This window comes from Bidens hawaiensis, unplaced genomic scaffold (assembly GCF_021521415.1).
Source record: "Bidens hawaiensis isolate Kalapana, Puna unplaced genomic scaffold, B.hawaiensis_p1.1 tig00009686_1, whole genome shotgun sequence".
Lineage (NCBI taxonomy): Eukaryota > Viridiplantae > Streptophyta > Magnoliopsida > Asterales > Asteraceae > Bidens > Bidens hawaiensis.
In genome coordinates, this window is record NW_027491726.1 from 590,687 (window position 1) to 602,429 (window position 11,743).

Sequence of the window (11,743 nt, forward strand, 5' to 3'; positions counted from 1 at the left end):
AGTATTTTAACCCCCCGCGTCGAAGGGGGGTGGTAGGTTAATGGTTAGTCGAAAAATTTATAGCTTATAGTTTGTCACAACTTGCTATATATCTGAAAGTCAAAATTGCAAAACTCGTTAACAATCAAAAAATCAAAATTTGCCAAAACTAAGAACTAACATTAAAAGATTAAAACATGTTGTAGTCATGAACTAATCTTAAAAAAAAACTCAAAATATTAAGAAACATGAACTAAGCATTAAAAAGATGCATTAAAAACTCAATAACCTTGATTTAACATATAAAAACTCAAATTAGCAAAATTCATGAAGTAGTAACCTTAAAAGACTCAAACTACCATAACAAAACTCATCAAAATTGAAAAAAAAAACTCATCAAATTTAAAGAAACCATGAACAAATTGACATTTAAAATCTCATAGGGGGCTCAGATACATGATCATCATAGCCAGTAGCGATCAAATCGATCATAGGGTGACCATATTAACATAAACCCCCATTAAACAATAGACCACATAGCAACCAAATCGACCAGACAAACGTAAAGTTGTGAAGTTGCAAACAAATAGGCTACGACCAATACGACTCCCAAGTCAACCAAGATTTCCGAATCAAAACCCGTCAATGACAATGATCTAAATTTGTTAGTATACTTTCTGAAACATAAAGTCATTTATGAGCTTTTTGTAATAATCGCCACATACTATAACATGAACTTCTACATTCACACGAATCTACAAAATGACCAACAGCCTACCACTTGTCGTTGGTATCCTTGTCATCCTCATCCAAGAAGAAGAAATCTAGAATGAGAGTAACCCCTTTGTTGAATACCTCCACACACTCAAGTTTTATGAACTATCAAGGCCAGATTGTCTAGTGAATAGTAAAAAAGAAATCCTGGGCTGTATGTACTGTAGTAAGGGGAAAAAGACACACCTTGCAAAGACTACAGGTTAGGATGCAATAGTCACTTCACAAAGCTAGATGCAGATTTACTATAACATGGTACATAATTAGATGCACATGGTACAAAACAATGATACATACTTCAGGTGAGGTTGTGTATCAAATGATTGGATGGGGTGTACCAAACTACATAAAGCAGATGATATAACTATCATTGCATAACAATCTTTACAAATGTAATATATATAATATAATATAATGTCATCAACTTTGTATCATTCTTCATTCCTCTTATTTCATTCATGGAAATACCATTGGTTATCCGTCCTTTTTTCATATTGTTAAAATAAAAAAAAACATTTAATAATTTTAGAGCAGGCATCTAATAGATTTCGTCACCAAAGTTACTGATTCATACACGTGTCAAAGCAGCTTACGTGACAAAAAATATATATTTTATTTTGAGTAACTCGTTTTTTTAATTAATATCAAAATGTAAAAAATTATATATTTAAGTTTCAAAAAAAAAAAATTATATACTTCAGTTTTTTTTTTCAAAGAAAAGTTAACGACCTCAAATGATAAAACAGAGCAAGTAAAATAATAAATGAAATTATTAAGAACATAAAAAAATCTATAATTACAATAGTCAATAAACATAACAAAAATATAGTTTGGGCCTGATAGCTTAAATGGATTATGGATAAAAAAAATTGTATTGGACCCGGTATATTTAGAACATTCTCAATTTATCAATCAAATTATGTGATTGAAGTTTTTACAATATAGAGAGTGGTATAAGGTGTTATGAGTAAAACAGAAAAAATGTTGTAATTTTTCTATACATTTGAAAAATTCTAGTAACGCCTTAATTTTTTTAATATTTGTTGAAAGTGGTTGTGAGTATATGAAATAGAAAAAGGTATTGATATAGTTATAGAAAAGTCTTACTTAATTGAAAATGAGAGAAAAACAATAATTTTTAATATATTTTTGGATTTGAAGATAGAGAAAAAAATGGGATTGCTTGACCAATCATCGCACTTACACCAACCAACTGAACACTACACAACCGACTCAACTAAACACCACGCAAGCAAGTCAGCTTACCCCAAACTTCCCGACCAGTTTTAATTTAGATCATAACATGCTGCCGTACATGCAATATTTAGGGATGTCAAAAACGTACAAGCCGGTGTTTTTAACCCACCGACTCATCCGAACTTCCCAGTGACACAAGATGAAACGGTGCTGGAGACGCAACCTGATCCGGTGTTTCAAGACAGGCCGGAGACACAACCTGGTTCGAGAAAAGTCGGACGAGAACATTCATACAAAAAGAAAGACGTCAGCAAACCTCAGACTAAAAAACACAACTATGCTAGGGACCCCTAAGGAGTATTTGACCCTTTCATGATCGTGGACTGCGCTCTCGGAAGACCCTGAATGTTGTAAGTGTTTAATATTATTTTCATTTATGTACTAATTCTTTAATAAACAAAATATTAACGGTTACTGATATGTTTTCTATTTTTTTATAACCAACTATAAAAAATTAGACGCATTTTGGGACACAATTTGTAAGGCCCCGTTACCGGTGCCTCACATTTGTACGTTGGATTTACTCATAAACACAGTTCTAAATATCAGAGTTAATTAAATCTTTCGCGGAATAATAATAATAATAGTCATTCATTCATTACAAACATTCTTAACTTGTCTTTAAAACATAACATAAATGATAATATCAAAACATCACGACAAATCTTCAGATGCCAGCCTCTTCAAACCTGCCATGTGTCCATCTCAAACCAGCTGTGTCAATCTGTTAACCTGCGTGCATACTAAAAGTCAGCTACGCTGAGTGAGTTCTAGTTAATCACACATTATACCATACATACATTTACCTTCGATTATGCATCCGAAGACACATAATCGTCACTATACTAATTTACTTCCATTACATACGCTCATACTTTATTACTTTCATACTATATAAATTACTGTCCTTTTCTATCTCGGATAATATTAGGGTCCGATCACTTCCTTTCAATCTCAGATATTATTAGTGTCTGATCCCTCTTTCCTTTGTCTATCTCAGATATTATTAGGGTTTGATCCCTTTCTTGTCTATCTCAGATATTATTAGGGTCTGATCCCTTTTTTACTTCTCTATCTCAGATATTATTAAGGTCTGATCCCTTTCTTCTCTATCTCAGATATTATTAGGGTCTGATCCCTCTTTCTTCATCTTCGTACATACTGTCTATACATGCCCATAACATACATACTTTCTTTAATCATTCATACGTATTCATATGTTGTACATATATCTATCATACACATTCATCTATCAGAAACATACCTCCCTTGTCAACACGTGCAATATCCGAAGATCGTTCATGTACCGACAAGCTTTCAATTCACATTTAAGATATACATACATAACATAATAATAATACATGGCATACACTTACCATTTAAGGTAAGTGTATTAACTATCACATCGAGTATGCACACAGCCCCGAAAACATAACAAGGAAATGGGGCTAGAAACTCACCTGAAGTCGGTTACGTTCACCGTTAATTGTTATTCCTTTCTTCAGTTGGGCACGAATAACTGTATAATAATCACATGCATCAATTAACTATCACTACTTATCTCGCGTTTCTAGTCTAATTATAACCCTCGACGAACGGGGGTCCGGGGGCAGCGCCCCTGGCAGCGGGGTCTAGGGGCGGCAGCCCCTAGCAGGGTCCAAGGGGCAGAGCCCCTGGCTAGGATCGAGCTGCCAGGTCAGCTTGGAAAAATTTTATTTCCATTAACTGTCTTAACACATTTTTCCATTAGGATTTTAATTATTTTTCTAATTCACTATCTCAATCGCCATAACGAATTAAGCCTAATTCGTTACTTATTCGTCACCTTACATGCCTGATTCGTTAGTTGATTCGTCATTCTAGTTCGTTAGCTTAACATAGCGAATGATGAGTAACGAATCCACTGATTCGTTATCTAAATATAACGAACTGGTCAATAACGAATCTCCTGATCCGCTGTCTGGTTCACTGTCTTATTATAACGAATTGACCAGTAGCAAATGAACTAGTTCGCTGCTGTAATTATTACGAATTGCGAATCACTCGATTCGTTATTTGGACATACGAATGGATTGACTAATTCGTTATTTTATCATAACGAACCACATCTGATCATAATGAATTGCGTCAATCTTATCCAGACTTTGACTCAGGGTCAAAGTCAAAATTTCCAAGAACAGCAAATAGTCAACAGATCTTAGATCTGCAATTAAACCCTCGTTTCTTAACCAAATAACATGATTTAGGTATCAACGAATTCGGAATTACAGCGCCTACAAACCCTAACCATTTAATCAGCCAAACATTAACGTTTAAAGGGTGCGATTTGGGCATATATATATGGGTTTATATAGGTTAACAATTAACCCATCAAATATTAATCGATTTCCATAAGATTTGTTGTTTTGGATTCGTTTATAACAAACTAACACAGATCTATGATTCCCCTAATCAAACCGAACCTATATGAACTATTTCAAGATATAAACGTACCTTAAACGAGTCGAACTACGAACACGAGCTGGTACTTGATGTTGTTTTGGTCCGTCACGACAGTCCAGCACCAACAAGCTCGGGTTTTCGCCTTCGGATCTTGGTTCGGGTTTGTATGTGTTTTCCAAGGTGTAGGCTATGATGTAGAGATGGATAAAATGGAAAAGATTAGGGTTTAAGGGGTATTTACTTCCTTAAGCCATGGACCTAAGGCCCATTACATCTTTTATTCCATCTTCTAAAGTCCAAGCCCAACCGTGTACAGTTATTATCTAAACTGATCAACGACACGATATAAAATACGAAATTTATTTTATTAAATTCTTTTAATCGAAAACAGGATGTTACACAATTCGGGGACTTTTATCAAGAAAATGGGCAAAGGGGAAGTGTACCGAAAGCCCGATTCTATATTGGGAAAATATTCCGATAAATAGTGGGGTAGTGGTGAGTTGATGTTGAGATCAATGCGGCAACATGTGTACCAAAGTACTCGAGAAACCTTTATATATATAAATTGTTGGAATCATCTTCGTAATCACCCTAAGTGAAACGTCGTAATCCCCATCGCTTCCGGAAGTAGGTGACGAGAAGAAAGGTCCAAAACCTCGTCCTCGGTTGATTCAGAATACACAACAATCTGATACTCGAAACATCGACTTAACCGATGACTAATTCGGTGATAACGAAGATGATTATGCGGAGTTGCCTTAACCGGGTGGTAGAAGATGTCGTGGAAAGGGGAAACCGGTGGGGTCATCGTCGCTGGGTGCAAGTGTGGAAATTAGAGAAAAAATCAACGAAATGAACTGTCAACTTGCCGATTTACACGATCTTAGGAATCAACGTTTCTAGGTAAAGCAACAAAACTCTGAATCCAACAAGGTGTTTGCCAGATAAAAAGAGAGAAAATTATTAAAAAATTAAAGCTTCACCATTAGGGTTTATTTTTAGTACTTTTTTTAACGACCAACTAAGTAACGCCAGGTACCCCGTACGCGGCCCCCCGTTGGCTAAAGGTAGCCCGAGCCGGCCACTAGTCCGGACGGACGGAGCCCCTAGCGGTCCACCTATTGAGGGATTCACCGGATAAAACCCGACCCCCACGCCCGACAAACGGCACGACAGCGAGAAGCCGGTAAAACCGGGTGAGATCAGGACTCGAACCCTGGCAAGCCAGGGTCTCCCTCATATCTCCCATATAAGTTGGTGGTAGTGAGGTTTGATCCCCTACCTCTCATGTTTTTTTATTGTTTAATGTATTGTTTTAATTTTAATGTAGTTTTAAAATTTATTTTATTTAATAAAATTTAATCTGTTATATTTTTATTAAAAATAAGAAAAAAATAATAATAAAATAATAAATATAATATGTTTCATTCACTACACCTAGAGGTGCACAAATCGGGTTTTTTCTAATACCCGGGTTCGGGTATGATCGGATATTGGAAAATCAGGTATTGAGAGAAATCGGGTAGAGTATTGAGGAGAAAAATTCAACCCTATGTACCCGGGTAAGGTATGATCGGGTTCGGGTATAACTGGGTACAACCGGCTATTAATACCCGGCTTTGAATTTGTAATTATTTTATACATATTTAAATTTGTTTAAAACTTAAATTTGCTTTGATTTTTATAAAAATAATTAAACTATATCACAAAAACCATAAATCCAATTTTACAATTTATTTTACAAAACTTAAACATAAAAGTTGTGAAGTAAACATAAAAATATACTATAAAAACTCATGTATTATTTCTCGTATTAGAAAATTGGTATCGGGTATCGGGTATAACTGGGTATGGGTATATGCTATGACCGGGTCCGGGTATTTAAGGGTATAGATCGGGTACGGTTCCAGGTACCGGCATTGACCTCAAAATGCATACCATATCGATACCTTACGGGTAGGGTCAGTTCCGGTTTCGAGTATAGAATATCTGAGTATAAAAAAGCCGGTTTCGAATATTTTTTTCGGGTCCGGTTCCAGATACTGATTTTTTTTTTCACCTTTAACTACACCCGCTTTAAACAAAAGGCCCCACATAAAGACGTATCCATGAAAGCTCCCTTCACAAACGGTCATAAGAAGTCGTTGTTTCGTGTTAAATTAATAAACACTAGTATAAAACAAAAGGCAACATAAAGTTTAACCGAAGCAAACACTCACTCTATATCTACATATCTATACTATCAATCAATCAATCAACATCTTTAACCATGCATTCACCGTCACCAACCCTTCATGAACACCTCAACACCGTCCTGTCCAACGACAGTCTTCCGTACAACGAAGACGTCACACACGTCATCCATCAACACCTCGTCTCCTGAAGAAACACTAATCGACCCCGGGCAGATTACGGATAATCTGGGGGTTAAATAGATGTTTCCCACGAGGGGTTAGATCCGGCAAAGATGGTTCTTCTGATAACCTGCAAAACAGACACCGTGAGCTCGTCACTGAGAAGGGGGGGTACCTCCTTGTGACCACCCTCCGGCGTGAGAATCAGACTAGATTGCTCTTGAATATAAGTGTATATTAAGAGATTGCTAGAGCAGATATCAGGTATAAGATGTAAGATACAAGATAAGATAAGATGATCATACCATTTGGGGTATTTATAGCCGAAGGTAGGTTTCCAAGAAGGTGTAGCCGGCTGAATAGTATTCCTGTTCTACCAACTGTGGCCTACGCACGTGCCATGCTGGTAGTTGGTGGGTAGGCAGCGGCTGACAGTGACCAGGCCTGTTGTGTACTATTCCTTTTCCACCAACTGCAAGCTATGCACGTGGTATGACAGGAGTTGGTGAGTAGGTAGCGGCTAATAGTGACATACAGTACAAGAGCATGCTGCTCGCCATACTGTTGTCAATGAGCTGTCGTATCTCTGGTCAGATCTTTTGCCCATACCTCGTCAGGTACAGTACAAAAGATCTTCCAGTATCGTACGGACTGGCTCATTTGGGCAGGAGTATTCCCCCTCCCGCCTTTGTGCGGGATTGTTCCCGGCTTTGCTCATTCCTTCAGTTGACTACTGAATTATTTTGAGAGCTAAGTGCCTTGTGCGTGTAGCCTTGCTGCGCGGGTGGCCTTCCCTGATGGCTTGTATCCGCAGCTGCGGGAACAGGCGGAGTACTTCACCATTGGGAGGCATTTCCTGCGGGAACAGCTTGCGTACTGCGCGTAAGGACGTCACGTCTCTGAGCATGGTGGGTCCTGCGGATCCAGTTGGTTTCTGCGCAGACGTCTCTCTTCAAGGTGAGTCCTGCGGGTCCAACTGGGCTCTGCTGGGACCTACCTCTTCATCTCCTTAACCCGGACCCACCCGTCCTTATTCCCCACCACCGCCGTCTTCACCCACTCCGACGGCCGCCACGTCACCCTCTCCACTCCGACGGCACCATTCCCATCACCTTCGAAAACGTTACGTACAACACCCCGTTGTTATCTGGCTGACGGAGTCCTACCCATGTCACCCGCCGCTGGTTTACGTCAACCCAACACCCGATATGGTGATCAAACGACAACACCCGTTTGTCGATCCCAGTTCGGGTTTTGGTATTTCGAGTCTTGATGTATGTGTTTTCAATTACCTGTTGGCTGTTGCGTACGCGGTTATAATATGTTAATATTATATTCAGTTTCAATGTAGGCAAACGGGTATCGCATTTGGTTATGATAAACGAACGATGTCGGTATCATCAAATACAATACACGTATCTGGACTTTATGAAAGTACTGATCTCATACCCGTACCTGGACCTAATAAAAACATTGATCTATTATACCGGTCACATATCTAAATACGTGTCCCGTCACTTGACCTAAAACTTACATAAGTACACACATTATAGCGTGTAAATCTTTATCATGTGCAACTTGAGAATCATAGACCACTTTTGTTAGGTTGTTAACACGCTTTCAATATTCATACGCAAAAGTAGTCGAATTAACTAGTATATCATGACTAAAACAAAAGGGTTAAAATTAGCTAGCATGTTAATGAACAAAGTTACAAAAGAGTTCACTTTAGAATAATTAGTAGCATTAGTAGTTGACAAAAGTGAGCAAGATGGTTGAATTCCCGGCCGCCGTTTAATCTTCACCGATTGTCACCAACCTGTCTTCCATCGTGTCGCTGATTTCAACCGGTCTCCCGCTTGACAGAACAGAATCATCTGCTTCTTATTGAACAATCGCCACTACCGCTGCTGCAGTCATATTTCCATCCATTAAACATTGGTTTTCCTCTTAATTAATGCTCTATTTTGGAATGGAATTGACATTGTGAAGTGTTGTTTATGTTCATGTTGTGACAAATTTATATATTGTTGCAAGTTATTTGTCCTGATTGGTATCAAGGATGCAGAACATATTAGAATTATTTTTTATTTTGATTCTATTTCTTATGAACTACCATATCTAATGTATCTTCTCAGGATTGTGTAAGACCAATGTAGTATGTACCTTGTTAAGGTCTCATAACTCATCATAGCCAGACTGAAGATCTAAGCAACAAACCGAGAACAACATAAAGGCGTAATTACTCGTCGTCGCCATAGATGGCCGGAAATGGCACTGGCATAAATACATCCACACCCTAAAAGGATCAATGAAAAGGCTTTCAATTGTCTACCAACACCGCCACACCTCCGTGAAGGACGATCGGAAATGGTGCCATCGCAGCCGCAAAACACCACATCGTCAGCACCACACCTTTTGTTTACTGACTATTCATTTAGTTGCTTATATTAATTATAACATGATAGTTGTGACATTGAGATTGACAATGTGATGTGTCATTTGGATACCTTAGTAGAGTTTACCTTGGTGTGCGTTATTCGACCCTTAGGTGTGTCTAGGTAAGTTAATGAGACTGACCATGTGATCTAGTTCCCCTTAGCATGCCCTAGAGACGTTATCTTTAGAAACCCGATGTCTATGCCGTGTTATATCCCGAGGCTAGTTAGTCGTTGACAGGATTATGGGTTTAGATAGTAGTTTTTCATATTTGATAGTTTCGTGTGTTCATCTAGGTTAATGTCTAGTATTTATGAGTTTATTCGATATTCATTTACTTTTTAGTTTTCGTTAATTAATTAGTTAGAATCAATTAAATCAGTTATATTTTTAGTTAAGACTTAATAAAGGTTTAGTAACAAAAGCCACGAGTCCACAACACGTGTTTGTGAATTCGTTATATGGACTTACTTTACTATGCTCGGTGTGTTTAACGTAGTGTGAAGTGTTATTTAGTTTTCCCTTTTTAAAACTTCTATCGTGAATTGATTTTATTATTAATTTCACACATCACATTTTAACGAAAAAAATATTAATAGGCCTTGAAAACCATGCTTAGGCCAATAAGGACCGTGTTTAGCAAAGCGTCGAAAATATGCAAATTGTGCAAGCGATAAAAAAAAGTTGTTTTTCAGATTTTACGATTCAATGTTCGAAAATCTAAACTTGATTAATGGGTCATGCGGTTCAACATTCAAAATATGCAATTCTAACTCCGTTTTTGGGTTCTATAATTCTAAATTTGCAACTCTCTCTACTTTCGTTAATCAATAATTTAGAATTTGTACACAAGTCACCTAGTTAAGTCGATCTTCATAGCCTCGCAACAACACCCCCTAAATTACACGTTCCATTCTTTTATCTTGTAGTTATAGTGAGTGAAGAAACAATAAGTCTAACCTAATGAGGTTAGGCCTAATACTTCGTCCAGGGGTTAACTAAAGGATTAAACCAGGTTGACGAGCTTAATCTATCGGTTAACCCATTATCTCCACATAAGAGTAAGCCCTAACGAACCGTACAATTGCAAAACGAACACCGTGAGCTCGTTACGATAAGGGCGAACATCCGGCGTGAGAATCAGTATGGTAAGTGGTCGGAATATATTTAAAGGAGTGAGAGAGCTTAAAAGTTGGAATCCTTTTACCGTTGCACTATCATTTGTATTTATAGCTCAAAGGGGGAGAATGTTGGGCCAGCTGTCCCACTCAATGGAAGCTTCTCCCGTCATGGTTGAGCATGACGGCTCGTCCTGATTGGTTGAACAGTTTGGCCAATGGTATTCTTTCTTTAGGTGCAGATACAGCGTTGGCCCATTTTCATTGGTCCATCGTGCGTCCATGTAGAGTTTTGTACCATGCAACACTTTCGCCCTTTCTCCTTTGGTACGAGTGCGGCATTGGCCCATTCTCATAAGTTCATCGTACGCCCACATGGCAGTTGGTACTACGCAATGATACTTCACCACGTGTCCTACCTGTGGCAGCACTTTCGTTGTTCTTTCCTGCTCGTATTTTCTTGTGGTTATCTCCTGCGGTGGGTTTAGATTTCTTCGCTGAAGATACCCTTTCCGCGGACTAACCATTGAAGTGTTTTATACCTTACCTCCACAGTGAGTATTAAATTTGCGTTAGTTAATTACTAATTTGGTGGAATTAGTTCACTTGTTATGTTTCTTGATCTTCTTTTGTTCATTACAAATCAACGTCTCATTATTATTTCTACAGGATATAAAGAGTTGAATGCAATTGATTTGGGACACAATGAACGAATTAACCATCCTATGAAATCTTTCTATCCTGTTCTATATTTAATCTCTTAATTAAATTGTTTTCCTAACCTAGTTAATGTAAAATAAAATGTTTACCCAAACTTTTCAAGATGAAATGCTAACGGCTCGTTAAATCCAAATAGAAATCTCCAATAATTAGAGGGAATTATTTTGTTCGTGTTTGTTAAGTTTAATACTAAAGCTTACTCCTTTCTTTCTTTTTTATTACGCTTAAATAGTTTAATGTAATTTTTTTTATATTTAAATTATTACCCTAGAATTTTTTTTGAACGGCAACACACTCATCTACTGATACTTAGTTTACTCCTCCTACTTAACTACTCCAAGAGATCAATACCGGTACCAAAAATCTCTATCCCAAAATTGCAAATTCCTGGTACCGGTATTTAAGGTAAAATTCGAATGCCAATTTTGTTTTTGTTTTGATACCGTAACAAACGTGTCAGAGACCGATCGAATGCCAAATTTACTTCTGTTTTGTTTTGTTTTAGTTTCGGTACCGCAATGAAACCGATTGAGTTGAATAAACTCACCGTCTTGACGTTAAGTTGAAACCGATTGTTTTTATTTATGAGTCTAATATATTTTTTAATTTTAATATAGTTTTTTAATTATATATTTAATTATTTAAATAAATTATTAT